This window comes from Syngnathus scovelli, chromosome 6, assembly GCF_024217435.2.
Source record: "Syngnathus scovelli strain Florida chromosome 6, RoL_Ssco_1.2, whole genome shotgun sequence".
Taxonomy (NCBI): Eukaryota; Metazoa; Chordata; class Actinopteri; order Syngnathiformes; family Syngnathidae; genus Syngnathus; species Syngnathus scovelli.
In genome coordinates, this window is record NC_090852.1 from 15,621,468 (window position 1) to 15,649,307 (window position 27,840).

Genomic DNA, 27,840 nt, shown 5'->3' on the forward strand with positions numbered 1-27,840 from the left:
CATCAAAATGCTCCAGCCATCATGATTTTTAAAAGTTACAGATTTGACAGCTGGAAAATGTAATGCCAGTGTTAAAAAAAAAGAAAAGAAAAAAAAAGCTAACCAGTGGAAATATTTAGACCAGTGTGCTGGATTATACATACTAGGCGTGCAAGTGAACTCCATGAGACGCGAATAGTCACTGGATGTACTTAATTATATTCTGCACTTCACATCACTTTGCATTTAATTGCATTTCCTACTGTACAGATGTCAAATTATGCCCAGAAAATGAATTCCGAGGATTAGAATTGGCAGCATGCAAATGTCCCCGTGGTCCACTTCCAGTAGGCCAGCATTTGGTTCCATAGAATTCCCAATATATTAAGAGGACGTTTGGGATGTATGTGTGATCAGTTTTTAAATTCTAATGTTAGCATGCTAGCTTATAGCTTATTTATAGTCCATGGGCTGGTGATTCTTTCAATAATTGACACTTTTTACATTAAATCAGGGTTGAAGATGACTAACTATGAAGTGCCAGTCAAAAAAAAAAATCAGTAATTTGAAGTGCTGCCGTTTCTAATAAAGGATTGTTGATTGATGGCTATATACTTTAAAATTTGTCATATTTGACTTTTGTTTGTGTCCCTTTTAGCGATGCTGGAAATTTGCATTTACTGTCACAAGTCTGTCTCATGAAAGCCGGTCGAAACCGGGTGACGAAATGGTCATCAACGATCAAATCGCATTGATTTGAATGTAAATTCTAATGACACTCAGATTGGAAAATGTCAAATCTTCCATTTGCAGGTCAGTATAGGTCAAGCTTTGCAAAGATGCGCAAGCTGTTTCCCTATGCCGAGGTTCATTATTTCAGGAGCCCTGAACATTTGCTCTAAAAGCCTTTTTAGCTCTGCGAGACGCGTCTGCCACTGCCGTGCTTACAACTTTGGCTTTTCATTGAGTGGCGCGCACACACACACACACACACACACACACACACACACACACACACACACACACACACGCACGCTAAAGCACGTTTGTTTTAAGATGCTAGTTGAGGGGAAAACAAGTCATTTGCATTCCCTTAGAGTATTTCCATTTGAATTGGTAAATAAGTGCAAGAGGGAAAATAATGAAGTTTGTCTGCATAAAACTATATAAATGCAATAAACAACTTCTCCGGTATTTGAAATAAACCAATAGAAGTGGACTCTGGATTTTATTGTTTTACTGGGTTTCACTTTACAAGTACTGGAGTGCGAGGAAGCCATTGTGCGTAAATTAGCAATAAAATATTTCCTCGACACACTAATTATATCCAAACTTGGTGGAAATGGCAGACAGGTGGGTTTTAAAAGCACTGCGCGTGGTTTCATGTCAGAGGTGTGACTGTGTGTACTTTGATGACGCTGTCACGCATTAAGCTACTTTAGTCCTGATGGTTCATAATATGCTGCTCGCTGCTAGGATTTGCTGATGTCAGGGGGAAAAAAAGATGTCGCACCAGAAAGAGGTTGCAGCTCATCGCTACCCTTCCCTGACCTCAGGAAGAAAACAAAAAGCCAACTAGCAGAAATAGAATAGGGTAGTGTGCGCCGTTGTGGGACAACTCTTGGCCAATCCTGGCTCCCCTCATTCCCATGAAAATCAGGTGCCGCTGTACTTTAATATCAAGTTCATACAAATCGTCAATCGAGTCAAAGCGCCCAAATGATTTGATTAGCTTGCTAGCTTGCGTTAGCCAGATCGCATAGTGCATATTTCTACGTCCAATGAATACACAGAGGTGATTTATTACTGTTGCCCTGAACATGGTAGGCTGCCAGTGTTGCGCAAAGCCGATCTAAAAAGCTCCCAGGCGAAACAAAGCGCCTTCAGGATCTCTCAGCAAGCAATTAGCAAACAATAACAACTCCATGTGGCGTTTAATTAGTGACGGGGATCAACCACGCATTACGCTGTCCTGACCTCAACAAGTACCAAGAAAGTCAATTTGGTGGAGTGGGCGGGAGTGTTCATTGATTCCGGCAAAATCTGCGTAAAAGTCCACAAACCCCTCACGAGGCACCAAGCAGCTTGAGCGCTAATCGCTTAAAAATGATAAAATTAGCCCAAATGGTTGCTATTTCCCCGGGATGGTCATGTTTACATCGAGACGTCTTTGTTTAATGAAGGGCATTAAAGTCCTCTATTGTTTGCTCGCCACTTAAATCCACTTTGGCTAATCCCAAAGAAATTTAGGCTTTGCTTATTTCCCTCGGCGAAACAGTACACACACAATTTCAAATGAACTTGAAACGCACAAGTACTCGCTAACTACCAGATGCGCTCGTATGAGCCGACGCGGTCTTGCTAGCTGCTATACGGAGTTTGTTTCCATTCGGGAGCGAGTTTGCCATCGGGAATTTCCCAAACGGCCGGTCCATCTCAGGACCCATCAATGGACTTAAGACGAGCTAAATGTAAACGTGTAAAGGACATGGGACAGGCGTGTTTTAACACAAAAGGTGTTGGCTTATTCAAGCGAGGTCTTAAAAGCGGATTAAAGACGACCTTAAAGCTTAATGAAGACGACTTTCTTTGAACAGACGTTTGCAGTCTGGAAAGGCGCTCAGTACACGTCCATCAGACTGTCTTTTTAATTGAGAATCCTGTCACCCCCTACACACTTTTTTTTTTCTTCCCCACGCACACCCTCAACCATAAGAGTCATAATTAATCCGCCTCCCCGACAGGGTGGCCGAGATTAAAAAGTCTGCCCGACGAACCTTCAGCGAAGGACACTTTTCGAGAGGCAAAAGTCAAATCGTTCCGAGTAGCGGATTCATCAGACGATGAATCCCTGTAAATTTAGCAACCCGACTTGAAATTTCTCACTGCTCAGATGATGAATCAAAGTAATCCGTCTAATTGACTTGAGTGGCAAAATGCAACCAAATTTTTCTTGCTGTGCTTTTTGAAAAATGCCACCATTTTGTTTGGTAGCGCTTTCTTGCTCGACCTTGGCGCAGGCAAAAGCCTCCCGGGAAATCAAAGCGCTCATACTTGATTGGGGGGGGATTGCGGAGTTCATGTAAACAAGCGAGACTGCTCGCAGCGGGAGGTCGGAGCCGTAACTTATTTGCCAGCTCGCGCGCATCTTCCATTTAAATAAAAAGCCCGCAAGGTTTTTTAGAGCGGGCAGAGACGTCGCGGTCCATCGTAGCGTGTCTTCGTTCAATCGGGCAATTAATGTCGACCTTATGGTGGCATGTGAAAATATGGCAAGAAGTTTCTCCCACGGAGACGCTTTAGCATGACCGTCTGGCAGTCTGGTCTCGACGGAGAACCGGTCACAAAAAGTGCAATTAATTTCCGCCCGAAGAAGTTTGTAAGAAATGTTTCTTAGAAAGCAGAATACAGTCAGAAATGAGTCTGAATGAAAAGGATGCCCTGCTCATATATTCAATGAAGCTTGAGAATTGTGAAACATAAAGCCGTTGTCGCTTTACAAATAAAATTAGTCACAAATTTTGTGAAATCTCTTGTCCGCATCAATGACAACTAAATATTAAGCTTGAGAATTGTGAAACATAAAGCCGTTGTCACTGCTCTCAAATCCTTCTTAATGTGGAGAGAAGAAAAATAATAAATACAAATTAAATTAGTCACTAATTTTGTGAAATCTCTTGTCAGCATCAATGACAACTAAATATTATTGTCTTTGTTTACGCTGAATTTTTTTTACACATTTGCACAGGTTGTACTGATGGCTTCATTTAAGGCTTTTTTTTTTCTTCAAATCTGTGCCGTTTGATATGAATTTCATCTCAGCAGCTTTTCCTTAGTGGCCATCGTAATTTTTGTTTGATTTGTTGGTCTGAGATGGAATTTTGCTGTCCAAAGTCCTCTCGCGTTTACCTGCTTGATTGATTATTTTCGAGGCAGCTCAAACAATTTATTACAAAGAAAAAAAATCTTTTCGGGAAAAGCAGCGTGCTAAATTCTTGCCCAGCGTGCAAACCATCTCACATTTCCTTCCACTTTTGTTCCGCTTTGGCAGACATCCGCACCACCTTGATTGGTTGTCGCCTTCTCGCCTTCAGCATCCGTCCCATAATGAGTTTGACAGCAGCGCATTGATTCGGACTGCGCGGTTCCCACTAATTGTGCTCGACTGCTAATGCAGAGCGACGCCGGAATGCCGCCGTGACCCGGGAAACCCCAAAAAGGCCCTCGGGTGTTTTGCACCCAAGCTTCCTTTTCTTCACACTCTGTCATTCCTTCTCTTTCTTCACATGACTTCAAATGAGCTCAAGTCGTCTTAGGTGAAACTTAATTGTCTCTCCCTCCTAATAATAATAATAATAAAAAAAAGTGAATATAGAGAGTCTGTCGCAGTGTTGCGTGTCCTTATCATTTATCAAAGACCCGGCGAGTTATACATATTTATATTGTCAGATGACATTTATGCTCGGTAAATACTCAGCAAACGTCTGACTCGATGGGACGGCAATGTCCAAGTAAATTAATGTAGAAAGCATCATCGGCATACACGCTGCCTGCACTGGTGCCCCGTCACCCCCCATCGGTGTCTAATTAGCAGTACAATACTTCTTGGCTGGAAAACTTTAAGAACTACACAAGCATTCATTACATTGCGGCGGAAGCACTACTTTTGTCTTTGTCGGGACTGTTTACATCCAAAGGCAACGGTTGGGTGGATGTCTAAAGTCAAAATTAGACTATTAAAAAAAATCATCTGAAAGTCTTCAATTCAAAAACTCAAGGTCTTGAATTTGGCTCTTCTGACCGGCCGCGTCTCCGTCTGCTAATTTAAAGTTATCTTGCTAATTAAATGCACTTGCAATTATGAAGAGAACACCATTTTCTCCTAACCGTTGTTTAGCCAGTGGCAAAGTTGCAAATTGATCCAGGATCAGCAACTTGGCTCACTTTGCTGAGCGGCTTACTGCGCTTTTACAATTTCTCGTCTTATCGTTAACGATCATGTTGACCCCGCGTCAGCGTTGAATTGCCCGAGCGGACGCTTTCAGGCCTGAACCCTGACGAAAAAGTTCTCTTGCATGTCCTCTTGACTGGACTTGTCGTGGCAGACAACGAAAAAAGTGTCAAAGTGGACGCAATGATTAAAACCCGCGCGGGGCCCAGAGAGTCATAGCGTCGTCGTATTTTTTAAAAGTTTGTCCCTGAGCTGACATATTTTTTCTGGATTGTCTGAGTTCTGAAGCCCTGATTGCAAACCTGTATGGGTGATGGAGAGATACCGCTTCTATTTATTTTCTTTTTAGCGCCGTAAAGGTTTCTTGCCGCAGCTTATGTGCGGCGTTATCTTGGAAATGTGTTTTGGGATTATCAGATCATGTTGGCCTGTATTGTTTCGGCCTTGTGACTCAGCATGGGTGTTCCATCATGCCCCAAATGTTGGGGGGATCTTTGCCGCATTACAGGGAGCGCCTCGAGGTCTGAGCCGTCGCCTTGATAGCGTCTTAGCCTAGCCCGATGCTATCAGTTCATTTGAGATCAAATCGAAACATGACTCCAAGTGAATAAAATTATACCCTCAACGCACGTGTGTTGCTACGATTGGGGCACCAATCGCTGGTGACTCAAAATGGAAAGAGAACTAGCCCTTAAAAAGCAATGTTAAAAACCCAATTTTCCCTGGGTAGCTTAGCCGCTAAGCGCTAGCTAGCTGCTATGACAGAGTACCAATAAAAAAAAAAAATATACACTGGGGTGCTGCTAGTGTAAATGACTGCATACATTTTCATAATTTATATATTTCATAGTTCATAATAATTTAGTTTGTCTGTTTTCTCTCTAATTTGTCATTATTTATTTAGCTGTTTTCTTCGCTAATTTCATAACCGGATGTGACGTACGGGAGATTACATTGCGCGCGCGGAACACGGAAGTAGAGGAGCGAGAGTGACGAGCAAAATGGACGGCGACAGGGGCGATTGAACGACGAAACTTCATTTTGGCTATAAATGGTTAACGGCGCACACGGTAACTGTTTTAAAGAATTACTTTTGTGTTGTCGACTTAAGTTGTTAATTGTAACGTCTATTGTGCTGTGTCAATGTGTGCTTGTAACGTGTTTGTGAAGTCACGAGGTGTTGTGTATGTGAAAGTTCTGTAAAGTCAAATATTAATTTGTTTCATTTCATTTTTTTTTTAGTTCTCACGGTGTCTGTTCAGTTATGAGAAGATTAAATATTTATAAACATCAGTACCGACCGGGACTAGCTACATACGGCGAGGGATCCTGGAGGTTAATGTAAGTTCTTTTCATTTAAAATTGAAAAACTTTCCCTTAGGTTGATGAGTACAACCCGTGTTTTGAAAAAGTTGCTCTGGAAAACACAGGATGTTGCGATGAAGCCAAATTCAAAATATCATCCCTCCTCCAAATGAGGCTTTTTGCCCGCCATCGACTTTTAACTGCACTCGAGCGTACGTTAATCAACCACGGCCCAACGACATCAGAGCTCGCACCGTCCGACCTTCTCATCCCTCATCCGTCTCGCTTCGTGGAGCCGGCGACAAAAATCGTGCGAGCTGTCAGGCAAGTTCAGAGCAGAGTTCGGGAAAGAGAAGCTGGGAAACTACCTCCCACCTGATGAGAGCGCCTCTGATCCCGCACAACAGGCGAGGCCACCGCCAGGCATCAGCTGACTGGCAGACGAGAGCGCAATGTTTCCGGTATGGGAAACTTGCAGGAGCGCATCAAAAGGCCGGATTTTTTTTTTTTTTTTTTATCCGCCCCTACTGTGAGTGCAAACTTTAGGAGCGTGAAGCAGAAAGCCGCTTGACAAGGTTGCACCCGCTTTGAAATCACAAATTGGCTGCGCTCGCTGATGTCGCACCTGTCAAGTTATCTCTCTCAGGCTTTATTTGATTTTTTTTTTCTCCATGTTAGTCAATATGGCCGAAATGCACTTCAGTGAGACCACCCCCCCAAAAATATCCACACTCTCCATTCCCCAGTATGTCAATAATGTGAATTAAAATAAAAAAATCGAATTTATAATTCAGATTATTTGGTTTCTTTCCAGCTGATTATTCTTTTTTCCGAAATCTGCTAGTCATCCACCAATCGCAAGACTATTTGAAATTCCAGGATGAACCTAAAAATGGATCGGTTAGTGCATTTTAGATTTATCGTGAAAGTTCACTTGAAAGCTGGTAGAAATCATTGTAAGTCAGACAGGGCCTGCCTGTTTGCTTGGTCCATACCGCAACTCAACCTGTGGTCGGACGCCGCAATATGACAATGACAAAGTGCCCCCAAAATGATCCACGCCGGTGCTGCTGCTATTTTTTCTGTGGCCGTCCTCTTCCGCTCGATGGATGATGGATGCGGGATCAGCCCGTGTCATGAATCTTGCTCTCACTGGAGGTTCTCACGTTGACGGCCGGGAGTATGCTGGAATTTTAAACGCGCATTAAAAAATACCACACAATCCAAGAAATGGGTCCGGGAAGTGCAAAGGTCAAATGCTATCGGATGGATGTGTTGCAATCTAATGAGATTCAATGAAAACATGAGCCGGGTCGAAACCTCTCTTTACATGGATCATTTTTGACTGACATGTCAGAGCTTGAGCACCGATTAGGGATTGCAGGTGTGTTACGGCTAACTGCGCGTGTGCGCAATCTCGGCAGTAATTAAAAAATTTAATTTTTAAAAATTTTAAAAAGTGGCGGCGGCACCTTGTCAACGATAGCGGCTCGGCCTCGAACTGGCACGTGAACTTTCAGAAATGCCCAACACGAACGGCGGACGCAAACTTTTAGCTACTAGCTAACTGCTAGCTAACTACTAGCTTCTACGATGCAAATGGTTCTCACTGACAGAATAGTTATCATGACTGAAGTGAAAGCGACTTCATTTTCAATTCAATATTTTCTTAATATGGTAAACATTATGGGAAATGGACTTCTATTGCCGAGATGGTGAGTGAATTTCTTGGAATTGTGGAAAAAAAATGCATACGATGTCTTTTTTGAAGCACCGATTGGAATTTTAGGAAGCACTCGTTATTAAGTGGCTCTCCCATCGCGAGTGCCGTGTCACTCAGCTGATGTTTGAGAACATCGGATTTGTTCAAGTAGACCTCGTCATGAGTGTTATCTGCACAAATGCATGCGTGTGGACATTGGCACGGTCCGAGCAAATATTGTGTTTGTTTTTGCTGCCGGCTTGACTAGTGAAGGAAAGTCCACATGAAGACGGAATTCACTTTTGTATGTACTGTGGTATCTTGACTTACACATTTAATTTGTAAAATAATCAAAATAATTGAATCAGTATTTCCTATTGAAATGCTACTGATCCGTTCTCAGCTAGCATACTTAGCTAACTGATTGCTAGCATAAAGTAGGTGCGAGCTACTGATTGCGAAATGACACACCAAGATGCTTCATGAAGGAGTTATGTGTTGATTAAAACGTAAATTATTCTAGAAACATTTTCAGTATGCGTGTATTGACTTTGATTTTGAATCAGCTGTAAATCTTTCAGTGGTGCATGCTACTACCGACCTGCCCGCAGTTGTGTTGTCTTAAAAAAAAAAAGGAAAGCTATTATATGTGGCAGCGTCGGAGCCCACCTTGAGAAGAGTCATCAGCGTTGCGATTTTTTTTCAAATTTACACCCGCCCTGATAAACACTGACTAGCTTGTTGGTGCCAGCGGCCATAAAATCAGCAGTCTATTTAATCACAATGCTGCCATCTATGTCTTCCCTTAGCCTTAGCGCTGTCTGCGCTGAGCTACGGCCGCTTCCGTTTAGGGTCATCCCGCAAGGCTCCTCGTAAATCGCGCCGCCATTACCTGTCTTCTGGCGCTTGCTTGATAACACTCATTACGGCGCCGCCACCCGCAAGGCGAGGCTTCACTTCGGGGTCCCCCCGGGACTCTGTCGTCTCAGACGACTCTCCCCTCCTTGCTCGCGGCTCACCTATGCTTTTAAAAGTCATAAAATGATGACCCCTCCCCCCTCGCCCTCCCCTCTTTCCTTCACTCCCCCGCAAGTCAGCCAGGAGACAAGAATCACAAGCGGTGATTATTTGATATTGTAAAGTGAGTTACGCCCGCCACTCTCCTGCAGAGATGGCCGACTCATTCCCAAGCACAGAGGGGTGTGTGCGTGTGTGTGTTGCTTTATGAGGCTCTTCAATCACATGGCAGGAAGTGTGTGTGAAGCAGGGCTCGAGCCGAAGGGGGCAATGGAAGTTTGAGGTCTGTATCAGCGTGGAAATAAAATAGTGAGAGGACAGGGAGAAGGACAAGTTCATTGTTAGCTATGCTAGCACTGAGCTAGCTTAAAGTTTTTATGCATAATTTTGGAGAACCTTCGCGACAGATTCATTCGGTCTGATTTTGTAAAGTCTGGTCAAACCAATTTTTTTTTTAATTTATGTGCACATTTTCCAGCAGTATCTATTTTGCTTTTCATGGAAAAAAGCTTGAATGGAAGTTCGACCAGCGAACATTTGAAGACGGAGAAACGCTTTCAATTGCGCTCGAGGCTGAAGCACCTTGTTGTTGTGTTTGTGTAACGCTCCTCAAACACAGAATAGCGAGATGTTCAACAGAGGGGATGAGCCATTTCATCAGCCAAATAGAGCGCGAGAGCCCGAGGAGGCCATTCACACTAAGCGTGTTAAAACACTTCAAATGGCTTTCGGAGCAGCTTGTGGAATGCGAGCGGGCCGACGGGGGCGAGGTCGCGCGATACACTGCGGGACGTTCCCCTCCGGCATCCCACTCCAAGCTATCAAAAGAAAGTTGATCGATTCATCTTTGTGCAGTTGCCTCCACTCGGGGAGAGGCTATACACGGAAATAGAAAAACAAAATACCAAGCACTACAAAAAAAAAACATCAACACTTGTTTCTGATGGGAGGAAAAAAAATAAAGGTAGCGTCCTTTCTGCTCCTCTGATGTGAATATTTTTTTTATGGTTTCATATTTCATTGCCAAGATTTTTTTGTGACAACACTCATAAAGTTGTTCCTTTTTCCACATTTGCAACCCTAACTAACACAACATTGTATGCAGCTCTTTGCTAAAGCCCTTGTTGGATTTATCGGTGGAGAAAAAAAAAAGTCAACATTTGTTAGACGCGTGTGGAGCACCAAACAAGCATTTATTTTATGAGATTGAAAACTGGCCTCGCAATCTGCATGCTAAACGAGTAAGACAACTTTGATAAGCAATTAACTTCTTAATTACGATTTGATAAAGCAGGGGGCACCGTGCACAAATTTACTGACTGCTTTAAATATAAATATAAAATTAAGCACAAATAATGGCGTTAATACTGTCGTAAGCAAGAATAAAAAAATATGGCCATGTCCAAGAAAAATAGAATGGTGCCTTGAGATATGAGTAGAATTTGTTCCACAACCTTGCTTGTATCTCAAAACGTGCCTTTCAGCAGTCACCTGACCTGACACTCCTCTCGGATTGGTCAGTTTTATCCACAAAGCTTCTGGCTCTTTGCCGCTAACATTTATCTTAAATTATAACTTTCTTTTTCTTTTTTTTTTTCTTTCTGGATTCCCAAGAATTAAATAAGTCTAATAAAAAGCATTCCGTGGGATGCTAGCACGGCGATTAGCGAGAGAGGCACTTTAGAGGTCACATCCCCGGAGGACAAATATACATCACATGCTCCCTGACACATCTGCTGCGAGATCACTCATTTTTATAATTTATTTTTATTCAAGATCACCTTAAGAGAAGTCAATCAATGCTGCACATCCATCTTCTTCTATGGTTAACGCTGGGCCACAACTCAGGAAAACAATAAGGCTCCTTTGACAACCAGTTATTGCTCGAATCTCCAACACGCACACATATATGCACGCATCGGAGTGGAAATTTCCGCTTGGTCAGGTCCTGGAGCAGAGGTGCCCGCCTGGCCTGTGTACCCAGGCATAGGAGACCCTATTTTATCTTCTCATCCATATCCGGTCGCCAAGCCACTGTGGCCAGATTTTGTTTGTGTGTCACTCAAGCAATCTCTTGCTCTTTGCGGCGCTTGTGTGATTCTGCCAGGTCAGGATTCTCGAGCATGTCACGTTTAAAGGGAAGGGGAGGAGCTTCTTTGATTGGCGTTGATCGAAGTCGACTGTGATCGCTCTCACAGTGGCGCAGCCCTCCCTCTCGCAGATCTGATTCACAGATGACCTTACAATATGTACATGACACATTTTATTCTCTTTTCGCTTGATTTTTAACTCCACTTTTACTCCCCCGTAAATATGGTAATACATATTCTTACAGCCTCTAATGCTACATAACAAACAGCCTTTTATTAACTCTGATAGAAAGAATCTGAACAAGAGGTTTTATTGTCTGCATCTCGCTGAACTCCCACAGTATGAATAAAAATGGACATTAAAATTAAATACTTGTACCAAGGAGGAGGTTTGTTTCCAATAAATCTCATTTTTGGCGGATTCCATTCAAATTCTGTGCAATGCCGTTTTTTTTTTTTTTGTGCTCATGTCAGTGAACGCTTTGAACTCTGCATAAAATAGACCTTATCGTCTATAAATAATAATAAAATAAACAATAACTAAAAAAAATAAAATAAAAGAATGTATAAAATATTAATAAATGATGTAAAAGCCACCAGCCGCACCATAAATAATCTCAATTAGTTTGCCATATTAGCGATTGTGAAAATGGCTGAACTCTGCTTCACCCACCCTAACCTCATCTTCAACCCGCCGGTCGAATCGAGCCACTGTTATCGACGACGACCGCAAAAGTAGTCGCCCTATTTGCAACTGCGTGGAGTCAAACTTCATTTTGAAGCGTTTGCTCACGCGAGCAACAAAAAAACCCGTAGCCTTGATGCGGAGCTGAAACGCTGAAATAATTCATCAAAGTCTCGTTTTTTTTTTTTTGCTGGCTTTTTGGCGACGCTCGATCTCCCTGCCGAACGAGCCCCCGCCTTATCGAGCCACTGCGCCCTCCATCAAAAGCGTCTTTGTTTTTTTGTAAACAAGGCGAGTGCAGATGTCAACAAAGAGTCGCTTGTTGATGCGAGTGTGAATGAAGACTCGAAGCCTTGTCGGAAGGACGCACGACTCAGGATGTGCCGACTTCCGTCAACAGCTGCTACTCACCGGCTGACTTCCGCTCCGATCGACCCGCATCCTTTCCACATTCATGAAATATCCTCTTCTAGCCAACTTTCGTCCTTACGGTCCATCAAATCCAGAAAACCCCAAATTAATATTCACATAGGCAATCATTTTATCAAGTGGTTGAGAGGTCACGAGCTCCTCCGTGGTTGCCTTCCATGACCGAGTGACAGCTTCATTAATTGGCCATCTTGAGGAAGCGCAATTGTGCTGGTGAATACAAATGGAGCTTCACAACGTGGGTGAGTGTCAAAAGCTTGCATTTATGAATTTGCTGCAGTTAGACTTTTCTTTCACCCATTGTACGTGATGTCACGTCACTCGCCGATTGAGAGGCAATCGTTATATGATGATCAGCCCCGCCCACTCCACCCAATGAACAAATGAATTCCGGCAGGGGGGGGGACTCAGATTGGGCTTTCTGACATTAACCTTCTCATTTTGGACTTCATCAATTTTTGAAGGTGCTCTGGGTGGCATCTTGCGTGATGGCTGACGGCTGAGCTTCCATTAAGCCTCTCAGTGCAGAGTATTGTGTCACTTGCGGTGCATCTGTCAAGCTGTCGTGACAGAGCTGCACGCTGCATGCAAATGACGCCAAAGATAATCGCGAGAATGGGGGTGAGAGGCCTCTGTGAGCACGGGCAAGCGCTGGTATCGGCCCAATAACCGGCTTATTTTGTCGGTATCGTAGAGGCTGCCGATACCAGGCATCGATACTTAAGACAAAGAAAATCATTAAGTCCTCCTCGTCAGTGGGTGGCACAACAGTGCGACAGTCTGACACATTGACGAATTATCATCGGCATCAGAAAGGAAGGTTTAGTCCACTTCTCACTATATCGTGGCAGTCCGCGAGTTGGCGCGGCTCTAGTTTTGTCTAAATGGCGCTTGCCAGTCACATTTCACGCGTTCCTTCAAACTAATGGAAATAGAACGATAGAATAGTGATGGTTTTATCAGCATCTGATTTTTGTCATTTTATAGATTGGCGCGAGAGTGATGACTGACGTGTTGACGGCTCTATAAAAAAAAAAAAATCTGCTGAACTTGGCCTCCCCCACAGTTTTGCCGCTTAATCGACTAAAATGCAAATGAGTGAGCAATCGATAACATCGTATATTTACTTGGACTACGCCTTTCTGCTGATGGTGCAAATGGCACAAACGTCATCAGTGATCCGCAAATACTATTTCATCTTCATTTCTTATCGCCAGTGTCAAATCAAAAGGCTTCTGCAGGGACGTGTTTGAATTTAATCTGGATTTTATTATACTCATTATCGTTCCGGGAGGGAAAATTCAACTGGCTCGCCAACGCATATTTTGTTGCACAGCGTATGTGTGAGAGTTCTGCACCACTCGAGCCTTGATTCCTTGCTCAAGGGCACCTCGGCAGTAGCCAGCAAGCTAATTAGCATCCCGCCGACAACTAGCTTGTGGTTTTACATTTATGTCCACAGCAGGACTCCAAACTATAATATAAAAATAAAATAGAATCCTAATATTAATCGCTCTTCGCAGAGGATAAAGAATATGTATTTTGATTGTGGCTACTGCTTGTGTTAAATTTATCAACCTGTAAAAATAGAATTGACTACTTTCCTAGTAGCCATCCCATTACAATTTTTATTTCTTATAATTTTTTTTTATTTGTATTATTTAGCGATGACGAAAGTACGCTTTAAACAACGGCCCGCTAGCCCGACTACTGACGGACGGACGGATGTTTCACGCTAGCCGATGCTCAATTGCCAGAGTAACAACAGGAGACTGGCAGAGCTACACCAAAAAATAAAAAATAAACGTGACATCATTATCAGCATTCGAGAAAATCTGGCAGACATTGAATCGACAGCCTTCACGGTCCACCGACACAACAGTCCCTGTCGAAAAACTCGACTTTTCGGACGCTTTGACACATCCGTCAGTCGGCGGCCGGCTTTCAGCATGGCTGCCTCCTCTTTAAGAGGAGAAGCCACTCGGAGCCGACAAGTCAAACGCGTCTCAATTTCCTTGTCGTGAAAACCTTGGCGTGACCGCTGTTCTTTTTAAGAGCGCATTGAATCAATAAACTCATCGCGGCGCGGAGAATTTGCTTTCAACGCGAGGCGTGAGATGACCATCATTTTCTCACCCCCCCCTGACTGAAACCCAAAAAATCATTCAAAGCGGCTTTGTTACAAATACAAAATAGTCCAGCAGCTCTGACTCACCTTTTTTATTCCTTTGTTGCTTCCTCCTTTGCTGTGCCCCAGTTATTTATATTTATTTGACTCCAAAATGCATTGTCTAAAAATACCGTCGCAGTGTGACTTTGTTTGCTTCTACTTTATGAGGCTTCACCTTCAGTCAAGATGGATCACTTGCCATCCATCTTGAAGCCGGGACCCAGTTCCTTTTTGTACATTGTGGATAACACAAAAACTGGAGAGGAGTAGATGTCAACGTGACCTCCAAGCAGTCTTACTCACGACCCCCACCTCGCACTAAGTATCCGTTTACAGTCGAGTGAATTCATATGCCAAGCTGTGAGTCAAGTATGGGGTTTTATTAAAAATGAAAAAACTAAATGTGTTCCAGGGTCAAATTTAATTAACTGTACCAGCAGTTTTTGAATAGGAGTCAGAATCCAGTCATGGCCTCATTTTAGTTTTCGCACCCCTGCTATGATCACATGCTTTTAAGCTAATTTTGTTGTTGTGCTAGTTTTAGCTTGTTGCCATCTTTTTAGCTCCATTTGGGTTAAAATAGCATTTTTTCGTAAGGTTTGTAATCACCACAACGTAAATGCTAATTTGCGTTAGCCAGTATATGGCGTTTCACATTAGCATTAAGCTAGCGGAGTTTGATTCGACAAAAGTGAGTGCTACAAAAACACACTGAGAATTGGCGTGACGGAATCTGGAACATATCCTCATAAAAATCGGGATCCAGAGTGTGTCTATAACCTATGACTATCCTTTTTTTTGCGATGCAAGGCCTTCATCACTTCAGGCTGTGATTGATCTGCCAAGTTCCACTGTGTCAGTATGCCACAATGTGCGCCTCCAGGGTGGAAAAAGTCCCCAGGCTGACTTGACACTCAGCCCGAAGTTCAATCCACTGACCTTTCTCTTCGCCGCCTCTTGACATGTGGAGGCACTGCTCTCCTCTCACATTGTCTCCTGATACGTTTGATCATATCTGTGGCGCTGTACAAGGCTCCTCGCCTCCTCCTCCTCTTCCGAGCAGCGGCTGACACATCAAAAAGGCCTCGAGGGAAGTTTGCTAGTGGAGTGTGTCGCTGAAATGCGGGGGGTCCGCCTGCTGACTTGCTCACTGGGGCACAATGCTGTCGCGATGTGACGGGGGATTTTTTTTTCTTCTTCTTATTTTGGAATGGATTAAGGCTGATGCGAACACGTTGGGAATCAAAAGGTTACAAGTCTCCCACCGCGTTACGCCGCGTACCGATACGCGGTTAAATATTCCACCTCGCGTCGTGTGACTAAGTCTGTAATCCACGTTGGATTCACGCCTCCCAAGCAAGCGAGCGTGTTCGCAATCCTCCTTTATCTCGAAGGCAGATTTACACCGGCCGGCAATCTGCTTGTGCACAAACGTCATCTGTTTACGGAGTATTGGTGTGTGCAAACAAGAACGTCTGCAACTTCTACGGTCGACTTGTTGGGCACCGACGCGCCGATGTTGGAATTTTGTTATTGTGGATTTTTTGTTATATAAAAAAAGTAGGAGGAGGAAGCACATCGCAATTGTCTCTTGAACTACGTGGTGTAAATCCAGCCTCGAGCAGCCCATCCAACGGTGCTTGGTATTGACATGATTCCCTCCTAATGGAACGCAACGTAGTGTCTGTTCTCCAATCAATGAGAAGTAATAATATTCCTCCGAGGCGTCTTACGACTGCCGGCCTGTCTGTAATCGGGACTTAAAATGCGGTCTTGAGCACGTCGTACTTTCCCATGCAAACTTACACATTGGCTTTCCCCAGGATGCATCTTTGAATGGAGTCGAGGGCCGGCGGCCATCTGCGGCCTCTCCCAGCTGCTCCCCTTGGCCGTGGCAGCGCTCACCGGGAGGAGTACTTAAAAGTCCCTAATCTGTCCGGCCGACGCTCGCCTTGGCGTGGAACCGACGTCGCCGCCGCCGCCAGAGCGACATCATTACCACGTTGTTAATGTATCACACTGGGGAAAAGTCAATGGGATCATCCATAATGATTTGGAGATTTATCGGGATGGGGCGGTAATGACCCTTGCTGAGCCTGCTTCCCCTCCCTCATCCCTTTTTACCCCTCCCCTTTATCATTATTTGCCTTTATCGCACCACCCCAGCGTCACGGCAACCTTTGCCGCTCGGCACAATCGTCCCGGGTAGTAATCGCGCATCCCGCTGCGATGCCGGAATTAACGCCAACACGATCACGGCGCTCGGTGTCACGACTGATAGCGGCCGATTGAACAATAAGGCCTGCTATTTTTAATCAGCCTGCTGAGATGAAGGACTAAATATATGTTTACACGCCAGGGGGATTTGGTCCATAGAAATTAATTACGCCAATTTGTGATTTGGGTTCCGGTCGTGTTTGGCTACCGCTAACGTGCTAATCTGCAAGCAACAAGGCACATTCAGCATCTCGGTGTGAATATTTCGCCCCGGTGAGTAAAACTCCACGGACAGGTGGACTTTGTTTCACCCGTTTTCCAAATTCTAGTCTCGTCTCCGCCCGTTTCAAACGATCAATGGGGAGGGAAAGTCCAAAAGAAGCGGGCTCTGATATCATCCATCATCCTCTGTCAAATCTTGGCAGAAGTGAAGGAAGAATTGTAAGAAGCGCTGAAAAAGGTCTGTCTGTTTTCCCAGCACGTAAAATGAATTTGGGGGAATGACTGATATAAAACGGAGGTCCACAAAATATCCTGAAGGTGTATTTGAACAATTCCCAAATAGTTGCTTCCACTCTAATAAGTTGCACGGGCCATTTAACCACCAGCTGCATCGTCTAACACCGATCTGGGGGAAAAAAACAAAAAAAAATATGTGGGCCTGCTAGTTGGCAGTAATTAACTTTACTATGACATCTGACAATCCCGTTTGTTGTGCTTGTTATTGCTGTTAATCAACTTGACGCCAAGTACATGCAACAAAGTCAGCTTCTAATCCTATACTTAAAACTTGAAATAACGTTAATGGGCAATTGTCTTGCAGTGCTTCCCGTCCAGAGGCGGTGCTGTTCGAACGCGGCTCTTTCGACTCCAACGGGGACCATTGCACATGCGGTGAGTCAACCTCACGCTGACAAGTACATTTTTATTGATATATATATATATATATATTCATGTTTTTATATATATATTTATACTTTATATTTATTTATTTGTTTATATATGTTTATATGTATTTTTTAATTGCTATAATATATATATATATATATATATATATATATATATATATTTATATATGTTTATGTATTTATATATATTTATATATTTTTTATTGCTTTAATATATTTTATATATATATATGTGTATATATATATATAGGAAAATGGATATATAGATATAGATATATTTTTTTTAATTGATCTTAAAATGTGAAGCTATTTAAATATGTTTGCTATTGAACTGACTCAAGTCTGCACCGTCAGTCTTGCAGCGTTCCACAAGCTGTCAAATCGCACATGCGCCACCTGCGTCAGAACAAAAAGTGACGCTTACTCGCGATCGCACGTAAGCGGCGCCCATGCCAGGCACCGTTTCACCGTGCATCTGCTTATCACTTTAAATTCATAACACTAGTATGCTGTTAACATTGAGGCTGCGGTGAAGGATGCAAATGAATGCCCACTCAAAGCAGCATTGCAAGCAAAATATGTTTTATGCAAACACACACACAAAAAAACAGCCTCAAATTGGGATTTACGATTGATATAGCACATTAAATAATTCAGAGTTGTCAACAAAGGTTTAAAAATAACACAGAGCAGGAAGACAAAGCAGCGATTACCTACTCACCACACGCACGCATTTAAAAGTAAAATCGACAATCCTCGTGTTGGAGCTCGTCGCTTTATACGCCGACATTTTTGGCTGAATCTTCTTGACGACAGCCGAGTTGAACCTGCAGCGTGTCGGTCACGGGTACAATCGCTACAATTGCCTCCAGATGGCGGTTATCAACTCAAAAAGTTCCAGTTGGGGTTCCAACCTGATTAGGGAGGGGTGTCTATTAAATCGCAACTCGTCCACCAACAAAGGCTGAGGTGATGATTTGCTCATTTGCTCTTATCCCCTTTGAGTCCAATTCACAAGCGCTGCCTTCATCTCGCCAATGTCGGGACACGGTGGGCCGCGGCTAATTGACTTAGGCGCAAAACGCTGACAGGCGGCCACAAATGAAGGCAAATGAATTCCACGCTCAGCTGTGCCAAAAGTAGCTATTGGCTCCGGCGCTCTTTGGTGCAGACCTATCATCTTCCACTCGTCAAGTCGCCGTAGAATATTAGCGAAATGCTAGTTGAGATTGGAATCAGATTATTCCATCGATTAATCGGGGCATCGCCTTGCAAATAAAATCAACAGGTACCGAACGTACTTGTTGTACTGTTGGGTTTGTTTTAACAAGACGCACGGCTCTAGTTGAATCGCTGCTGTTTTGGTTAGCAACAGAGTAAAAAAATAGGCTCAGCTGAGACTCAATTTTTTTTCCTGATGGGATCATGCTCTAATATGTTTCGAATATATTATGCATTTCATTAGACATGGCTAATCCAAAGCAACATTTTTGAGTGTTTTTTTTTTTTTAGCCGTTTTTGGCTACTACCTTCATCCAGTATGAACCATTTACTCCCCCCCCCCCCCCCCCCCCCCAAGATTGAGCGAGATTGCAAGAGATTGCAGCAGGTTGCAAGAGAGCGGCTCTGATGGTCAGCAGTAATTAACGTTGGAATTCATCATCTCCAGAAACATTTAGCGGCAGTTAACATGGGCAAGGGCACCGCCGCAGATGAAAACGTTTGCGATCATCACAAATGAGCATTTGTCGTGAGCATTTTTCTATTTTTGGGGGTGTCAAACTTCCTGACGGGCCATTGAGGGCTTGTAATTTTTGGATACAGATTGTGTTTTGTTTTCGGGTTCTGATTGAACGCGATAAATCATATCGGTGCTCGGCCGTCTCCGGGGGACATTTGTAATCAATTCAAAATTGCTGCATCGTGGCTTGAGCCAACCTGTGTTTCGACCTTCAGAATGGATTTTAGCAGATGTTGATGTACGAGTGGGTTGATAGAACTGTGACGGACCCCATTGATGCGACACTTGAAGGAAAAGCTTGGGAAATAATACAGCTGGTCAATCCATTTTCTCCGTAGTTAATAGCAATGATACTTTACCAAAGATAACGATGATGATGTCTCATTTCCTGAAATGATTGTTTGTACGAGGCATTGGCTTATTACCATTTGATGGTTTTCCATGGCTTTAAAACTCAAGGTTTTAATAAATGAACCACCTAAATTGAATTACCTGTCTGTGTGAGCAGAGAGGGGAGGGGTGAGCAGGTACACACGGAAGTGCCAGCGTGTACCAGTCTGTTCTAAAAATAGATTCTCAGAGATTCTCTCTCGGCTCATGATTTTATTGTTTCATATTTTGTTAGTATATATATAACAAGTGGTACAATCAAATACTCCCACCCACGAGCGCATAAACAATCCAATGATGTCATCATGTGGCAGTTGATAATTACACCATAATGTCATAAAGCCGCATATTAACGAGCCGTCATATGAAAACACACAAAGCAGAAGCTGTGAAATGATTTATTTTTCTTGCTCTCCACTCATGGGACTGCCTGTTTGCCTGTCAAACCGTTTCTATTTGCGGGCTTTATATTTGCGCCGAGCCCTCTCCCAATTAAACACAGTGGTCCGTGACACATATCAAAATGACGCAACGGTTGAAACGGAAAAAAAAAAAAAAATCCTCGGCTAAATCTTTCATTTGGGCGTGTGATGTGGAGCGAACGAGGCGAGGGGCCGCTGAGCCGTGAGGAAAAGACAAAAGCTGCGAGGCCTCGCTTGGTTTAGATGGATTACAGCTAACAGATAGCCTTTAGCTTGCTAGCATATGCCGCACTACGTTGAAACAATAAAACAATATATACGCCAAGTAAGATTCAACATTGTATTCAGAAAATACTTCTTAAATTAATTTCTCATCGCCTACCAAACCCCTCAAGCGCCGCTAAAAAAAATATTCCTCGCACAATTCAGAGAACCACAATGAATCGGCGCTGTTTAAACAGTTTGAGGGCATGAAAATCCTAAAAAAAAAATACCCAACAATCTTTAGAAAGCTGATAGTACTTCCACCGGCGTTTGTTTTTATCCAAGAGGAGGTTCACTTTTCAGAAAGTAGCAAAAAGATTACAGTTTATCGTTTTCAGCGTAAACTTACTTTAGTTTGACGGTCAAGTGGGAGTGGCATTAACATCTTGAAGTCTATTTTTGAAGAATTGTTCACAACTAGCTAACTAGCATCGCTTGAAAAACTTTTAAAGCACCGTCATCCCATTCCGCTAGTTAGCTTCTTTGAAAACTTTTCACGAGTTTGTCTTCAGTAAGCAGAGTGAATGTGATGTCATTATGGATGCGGCCACCAAATGGGCTCCAAGAGCAGCAGTGCAAATGGCGCCTCAGTGCTTTTCTGATGATCTCATTGTGGTCGTGATAACCTTGCATGCTTGCCGCTTGCAGCTGTGCGCCATCATCTGGAAACATTATGACCAAAGCCTAATGTTGCTTCCTCCCATCCGGCGTTTCTCGGACTTCGGGCATATGCGACCAAATTGCCCGAGCAAAGTGAACGTGCTTAACTCATCGACTGGCGGCCTGGCTAAAATGAATATTTGACGTCCATAGATGTCATTGGTAGTGAACGGTGCACACCAGCTAGTCATGGAAGCAAAATAACGTGTGGAATCAATCCCAGTTCTAGAAGGTTCCTAAGACGAAGATATTGCGGCCACAGTATGCAAATGATACGGCGCATATTCGATTTGCAAGAACTTGACTATGTATTATTATCAGCGATGCAATTTGCCAGTAGCAGCAGCTGCAAAGCTCACAGAGTGCGGTTTGACTCATTAACGCCACGACCTGTGGCGCAGATCGTCTCTCATGTTTACGCTTTTCCGCCGCGGCCGCATTTGCCCGTCTTGCCTTTTGTTTTCATTACACACATTTTAACATGCGCTCGCCCCGGAGCTGTTGAATCAAGTCCACGTTCGGAATATTCTCGCCACCATCCGTAGGATCTGTATGCAGTGGGATTTTTTTACAAACATATCCTCAAGCGGCTTGTGTTCCGATGCCAACGCTTTGGATGTTGCCGCTTTGAAGGTGGCTAAAAATGCGCCAATTGCCGTTGCGCGTCACTTGAGCGTTTTGATTTTGCATGAACCGAGCTCTCCGTAAAACGACTTTGGATTTGGATGGTTTTTATCAGTGCTCTTGCAGTAGGCTCTTCAACCGTTTCAGGTCAGAAGAGCAATGCTATGGAATTTCCATGACATTTATGGAAGACTCGAAATTAGAAATTACCAAATTTATTGGTTCGCCCGTTGTGTTTGAGTTAAAGATGTCCGATTTATTGAGGACTTCATTGTCGTGACCTGTCTTTGTATTTCATTTTCTTTCAGGTCTTGTTTTCTTGTGCTCAGTATTCAGGACCGGTCATACTTTTCTTTATCGTCCAATCAGCTCCCTCAGCTTAGTTTTCATGTCAGTTCATTGTTTCTGTGTTGCTGTCAGTGGTCATGTTTGTCAAGTCATGCTTGCGATTTTGCTTTCCTTGCGTTTTTATTGTTTTGATACTTTAAATTTGTTTAGACTTTTGTTTTATCTATCTATCTATCTATCTATCTATCTATCTATCTATCTATCTATCTATCTATCTATCTATCTATCTATCTATCTATCTATCTATCTATCTATCTATCTATCTATCTATCTAGCTAGCTATCTAGCTATATTAGCTATCTAGCTATATTAGCTAGCTAGCTATATTCGCTAGCTATATTAGCTAGCTAGCTATATTAAACTATATACTATACTATATACTATAGCTATATTAGCGAATAGCTACATTAGCTACTATATTAAACTCGAAAATTGTATATACGTGAGGTCCTAAATTTGGAATTGTGTGTCGCCTTCAGTCTTGGACACATACATTGTCAATCTGAGTGTCAGTACTTTGATTGGCATGTGTCTGGGCCGTCGTCACCTCTCGCCCTTTTGTCAGTTATGATCGACCGTGCTCAGCAGCGTCGCCGATAACGCCCGCACGGACTTCCGATACGACACGAGAACGTTTGCGCGACGTCGCATTTTTTTTGACGTTCGTCAAGCGCGTCACGTCATGGTGGCGGTTGGCTTTATTCGCCGCCGACAAGCTCACCTCGAAAGGTCGTCAGGCTTTTGTGGGACGCCGCTCGACGTTAGCGTCACAATGAGCTCTTTAAATGCAAATGACACGATTACGTTTAAGCTCATTCTGCCGCTGTCTGTCGAACTGACGCCGTGTTTATCCTTTTAGGTGCACGCTGTTTATCGGCGCCTCCGCTGCGAATGACAACGCCGATAAGGGAGTCGGGTTTTTTTTTTCTACCTTCACGTGCGCGTTGCGTGAAATATGAGACGGATACGCCCGGTCGGATGTCATACATCATCTGAATGGGATGCGCTTAAAATTCAGCCCAAGTTGGCTTGCTCGTGTAGATATGCGAACGCGTTTCGGTGTTTTGGCCCGCGCATCTGACACTCACAATTCTGCTTGTAAGATAAATGCATTGATTTTACGGACACGTATTGTTTCGAAACATTTTCGGCAGTGAATATCTAAGTGGGACAGGAAAAAAATGACGGTACAGCGTTTGGGTCTCCAGTCCAATATATTAAGGCAATATTCCTCATGCTGTTCATAATATAAAGATATTTAACTATATTTGAGCAAATTTAATCTTAAATTATCTTAAAATGGGGATACAAGAGAGTTTGATGTAGAAAATAAAATGTCATCTACGGACAAAGTTTGCACAACAAAGTGGGTACTGCGTTATATTGACGACCTTCAACGTCTCAGCCCTTATCGTGAGTCATTTTTTCCTTTTGACGTGTTTTTTGGAGAGAGAAAAAAAATCCTCTGAAATGCGTCTGCCATGTAACCGTACCGATATGCATAAGCTTTTTTAAGGGATTTACAAAATGTCAGTGTCAGGTGGATGTTGTCATAACTTTTTCTTTTTCTGGTTGAAAACACACGGCATGTCCCTTTTTTCCGCAGACTGAACGGAGAGTAAACATTAGCATCAAGGTGACAGCTCGTTTCATTACGAGCTCGCCCTCGTACTTTAAGTGACGCGTGATGCGGCCGTGGCGTGTTCATTATGGCTCCCGTTGGCGGGCGAAACAATGTCGCACGGGTCAGCGGCTGCCACAACAACACGCCAGCTGAAAAACGCAGCCGGCCGAGGCCGCTCGTACAACAGCGTGACATCGTTTGTCAATGTTGCGTGTGGGAGGTGGACTGCGCGGTGCTTGCGTAAGCTAACGACACTGCTTTGTAGCATTGGATACGCGACCCGAGCACACGATCTTGTCATTTGTCCAGTTGGGTGAATGTGCTTGAATAGTTTTCATTGTTTGTTTTGGTTTGTTGTTAGTAAAGAGAACCTCCTGCGCATGCCAAACTTTTAACCCGAGTTAGAATACTTTAAAAATATCTGTTGTCGATTGCAGTGGTTTACTATGGAGGAGCAAAACTGCGGAAACAAAATAAATAAAAGTGAAAATAAAAATGTATATAACTATAATATAAAAAATTGCAGTAAAAGAAAAGTGAAAATAAAAATGAACAATAATTTAATATAAAAAATTGCAGTGGTGTACTATGGAGGAGCAAAACTGCCGAAACAAAATAAATAAAAGTGAAAATAAAAATGTATATAAATATAAAAAATTGCAGTAAAAGAAAAGTGAAAATAAAAATTGATATAAATATAATATAAAAAAATTGACTATGGAGGACCAAACTGCCAAAACAAAAAATAAAAGAAATAAAAGAAAAGTGAAAATAAAAATGAGTATATTAAAATTCAAAATTACATAATAATAATTAACACTAAAATGATTTCATACTATTTTAACCTATTTTTTTATAAGCTTCAAAATATTAGAAACACTTCCTACCCATTTTAATAAAGACGAGGAATTATTTTGTTATTTTGACTGAAATGCTAATATTTGCACGGAAGAGAAGCACAAATATGTTAAAGGGTTACAAAACTCTGACGGCAAGGCATGAAAATGAGCTGTCCCTAATATTTCGACCTCCTACAATAACCAAAATATTCCGAATATGAGACTGGAGACTTGCAATAAAGTGATCTGCTCTTCATGTCATAAACATTTATGAAGGAGCAACATTAAAACCAGCCAATATTAAATTCCACTCATATATGGCCTGTTTTTTAATAAATGTTCCCACACTGGAATATCACCGCAGCTCAATTTTCTGCTCAATAAATCCAAAAGAAGATTAAACATTCCTAGATGCGCCGTGGTGTTTTAGAATCACACGCGCGCACACGTGCGCACACGCACGACTGGCTTGTTGAGACTTTTAAATGATCACGTAACCGAGGATTAAAGGAAATAGAATCTCCCCTCGACGATAAAGATAATTACATTTTGGTCAATGATACTCGACTTCTTAAATGCGACTTTGGGGAGCTTTTCTGCGTCCTTGCTGTTGTGTTATGACGGGGGCCATTTTAAAACTACGCATTTTTGCTTATCGGCCCGGTGCTTGTTCTTTTTATTTTTGTTCCCCCCCTCCATCCATCCGTCCCAGGTGTACCGGAGAGAGAAAGAGGCGCTCTGCTTCTTCAGAGATAACCTCCTTTCACATTCCAGGAACAATCACAAAAAAAAGAAGCAAGGACAAAAGGCCACCGTCACACTTAGGTATTCATTAATAATAATAGAAATAATTGCTTTTTTTTATTACTTAAAAAGCGTCATATAGCAACTGCAGACAATGTGTTTCGTTATAAAACACGACAGACCATATTAGTTCACTTTTGACTAGGGATCGCCAATACCACTTTTTTTAGACCGATACTAGTCACCGATACCGCATACTAGTACTTTTGATATATACTACATGTTTTTAAAAAGAAAATTTAAAAAGACCCATGTCCGATACCACTCATCGATACCACATACCAATACCTATAGTACTTTTCTTATATACTAACAAAAAAATTGTAAATTAAAAAAGACCCATGTCCGATACTACTCACCGATACCGCATACCGATACCTCTAGTACTTTTGATATATTCATAAAAAAAAAAAGAAATGTTCAAAAAGACCCTTGTCAGATTTTGTTTGCCTGAAGTATCAGTGGCTGGTATCGGCAGCCTCCATAAGTACCGATACCTCAAAAAATAAGGCCTCTATTGGTACTGATACTGATGCCTTGCGTCGGTATTCGTCATGGTACGTCGGTTGGTTGGATGGGCTCTAAATAGGGTTTGAAATTTCACTTTGAACCAAAATCTTGCTTACATTTGGAGCTTTTGTGCTATTTTAGACACCATACACATTTTGAAAGTACATTCATCGTTTTTAGAGACTCTCTATAGCTATTTCCACCTCTTAAATGCTCGGCGAATGCATTCAAATATAAAACCGAAACATGTCATTAATTTCAAGGAAGAAAAATAAAGCCTGACTGTAGGCAAGCAAGACACAACTCCGCACACGCTGTGCCTGACACGTAACAGATTATAATAAATACATCATAATAATCCTCCCTCCATACTCACCACCGGTGGCGTGCAGCATTTATTTTGAAAAATCTATATATTGCATTTCCAGCTGCTTTGTGTGCCAGCAGGCCAGGAAGCAAGTCACCGTGATAATTCCGTGAAAGGTGGAACGCTTTGTTTTCCGCACATTACCGTTCTTCCATTACAATTCGAATTAGGGTTTCAAGCCCAGGTTGTATTTTCGAGTTAGGGTTTAAAGTCGATGTTCAAATTAGACTGTGCAGCCTGGCACGGATTAATTTTTTTTTCCCTAGCATCAAGCACTCCCTCTTGTCCTTTTAATCAGAGTAAGAATTTCAAATGGAGACATCATCTGCCGCATTGAGCAATTCTGCTCTCGAGGCCCCCCCCCCACCCCATTTCCCCTTCGCTCCCGCCCAAAGTGCAATCCCACCGAGCGCTTGATGCCCTGCCACGGGCAAGTCAGCTGTTGGCCTCTTTTTTTTTTCTTTTTCTTTCCTCCTCCATTTTTTTAATGGCCTACTTTAGAGGCAGAATTGGAGGTCTGTGGAACCTGGGGATTAGCACACCTACATCTGCGCTTGGCTTGTTAGAAGATGGAACCGCCGCCAGGCGACATTCCGAGTTTGGACCTGCGTCACTCACACGCATGGTTGATCTCGTGAAGCTTTTTCATGTCCACATTTGCTTCGTTTGACTGAGCACTTTCTCTAGTATCGCTAATTTTGTTCGTGTTTGATCTGCGTCATCACACTCATAAAAGCCTTGCAAATAAAGTGACAGCGTTTTAGCCATTAAGTTGATGTAATAGTGTTTGGGGAAATACATGACAGCAAACGCTTTTTCCCCAAATGTACTTTTTTTTTTCTGACATTGAGACATTTAGTATTTTGAACCTCAGCGATTCAGCGCTGTGCAAACATTTGTAAACGAACAAGCTAATTTAATTTTAAAGTTCAATGCTATTTTAAAACTAAACATGGGAGACAGACATGTTACCAAGTATTAAGGTTTCAAAGTCAGGTACCATCTTTGACCACGGTAATTTTAGCAATGGAAAACAAAATCAGATTGAACGTTAGAAAACCTGCTAATGTCATTTTTCTAGCTGATCTGGACAAATATATACCCAAATTAGGTAAATCAACATTGATCCAAGTTGTTCATGATTCTTTTTATTTGTTTTCACTTTTAAAAAATCTTCTGCATTTACATTTCCAGAACCATAATCATTTGCTACGAGAGGAGCTTTATGCTAACAGTAGCTAACCTGGCTGGCTAGCTTTTTCTATTGCTAAACAGACTAAGAAACCCCAAGAGGCAATAACGTTCAGAAATATGGCTCAAATGTATCCAGAGTAAGCTGATTCTAGATCCAAATATAACTTCATTATGTTTTGCATGCTTAAAATATCCTTTGTCCAAATAATTTGACAAGAAATCATGACTTAACAAGCTTGGCTGGCTAACTTTTGTTTCCGAGTTGAACACTCTCCCCGGAAACTGGTGGTCAAGGCACTGTCAAATGAAATAATTTCCAAAGAACTTTAACTATTCGGCTAGCACAAACAAAAGCACACAGTGATAATTGCAATTAGCGCACAAACGTGTCACACGGCGGTTGCCACAGTGACACCGCATCGACGATGAATATTTAACGAGCGAAGCTAAAAATAGCACCGAGTCGCTGTAAAGTGTCACCAGTGTACATGTGGGGTTACGTGTTGTGCACCTTCTGTGCACCCGTGCCGTGTCGCCTCAGCAGAACGCCGTTCGCGGCCAACCGGGAGCCTTCGGAACACACTCAAGGAAGTAAAAACA

At 42.6% G+C, this 27,840-nt stretch overlaps 1 protein-coding gene across 1 annotated transcript in view; it reads left to right on the forward strand.

Annotated features, from left to right (window-relative positions):
* Nucleotides 1-5,854: 5,854 nt before the first annotated feature.
* hmg20a (high mobility group 20A) overlaps nucleotides 5,855-27,840 on the forward strand; it is a 53,735-nt gene continuing 31,749 nt past the window's right edge. Inside the window, exons 1-3 of the mRNA XM_049722606.2 lie at nucleotides 5,855-6,000; nucleotides 6,173-6,271; nucleotides 17,369-17,439. The gene's annotated coding sequence lies outside the window, so the exon portion shown is untranslated. The remainder of the gene's footprint in view (nucleotides 6,001-6,172; nucleotides 6,272-17,368; nucleotides 17,440-27,840) is intronic.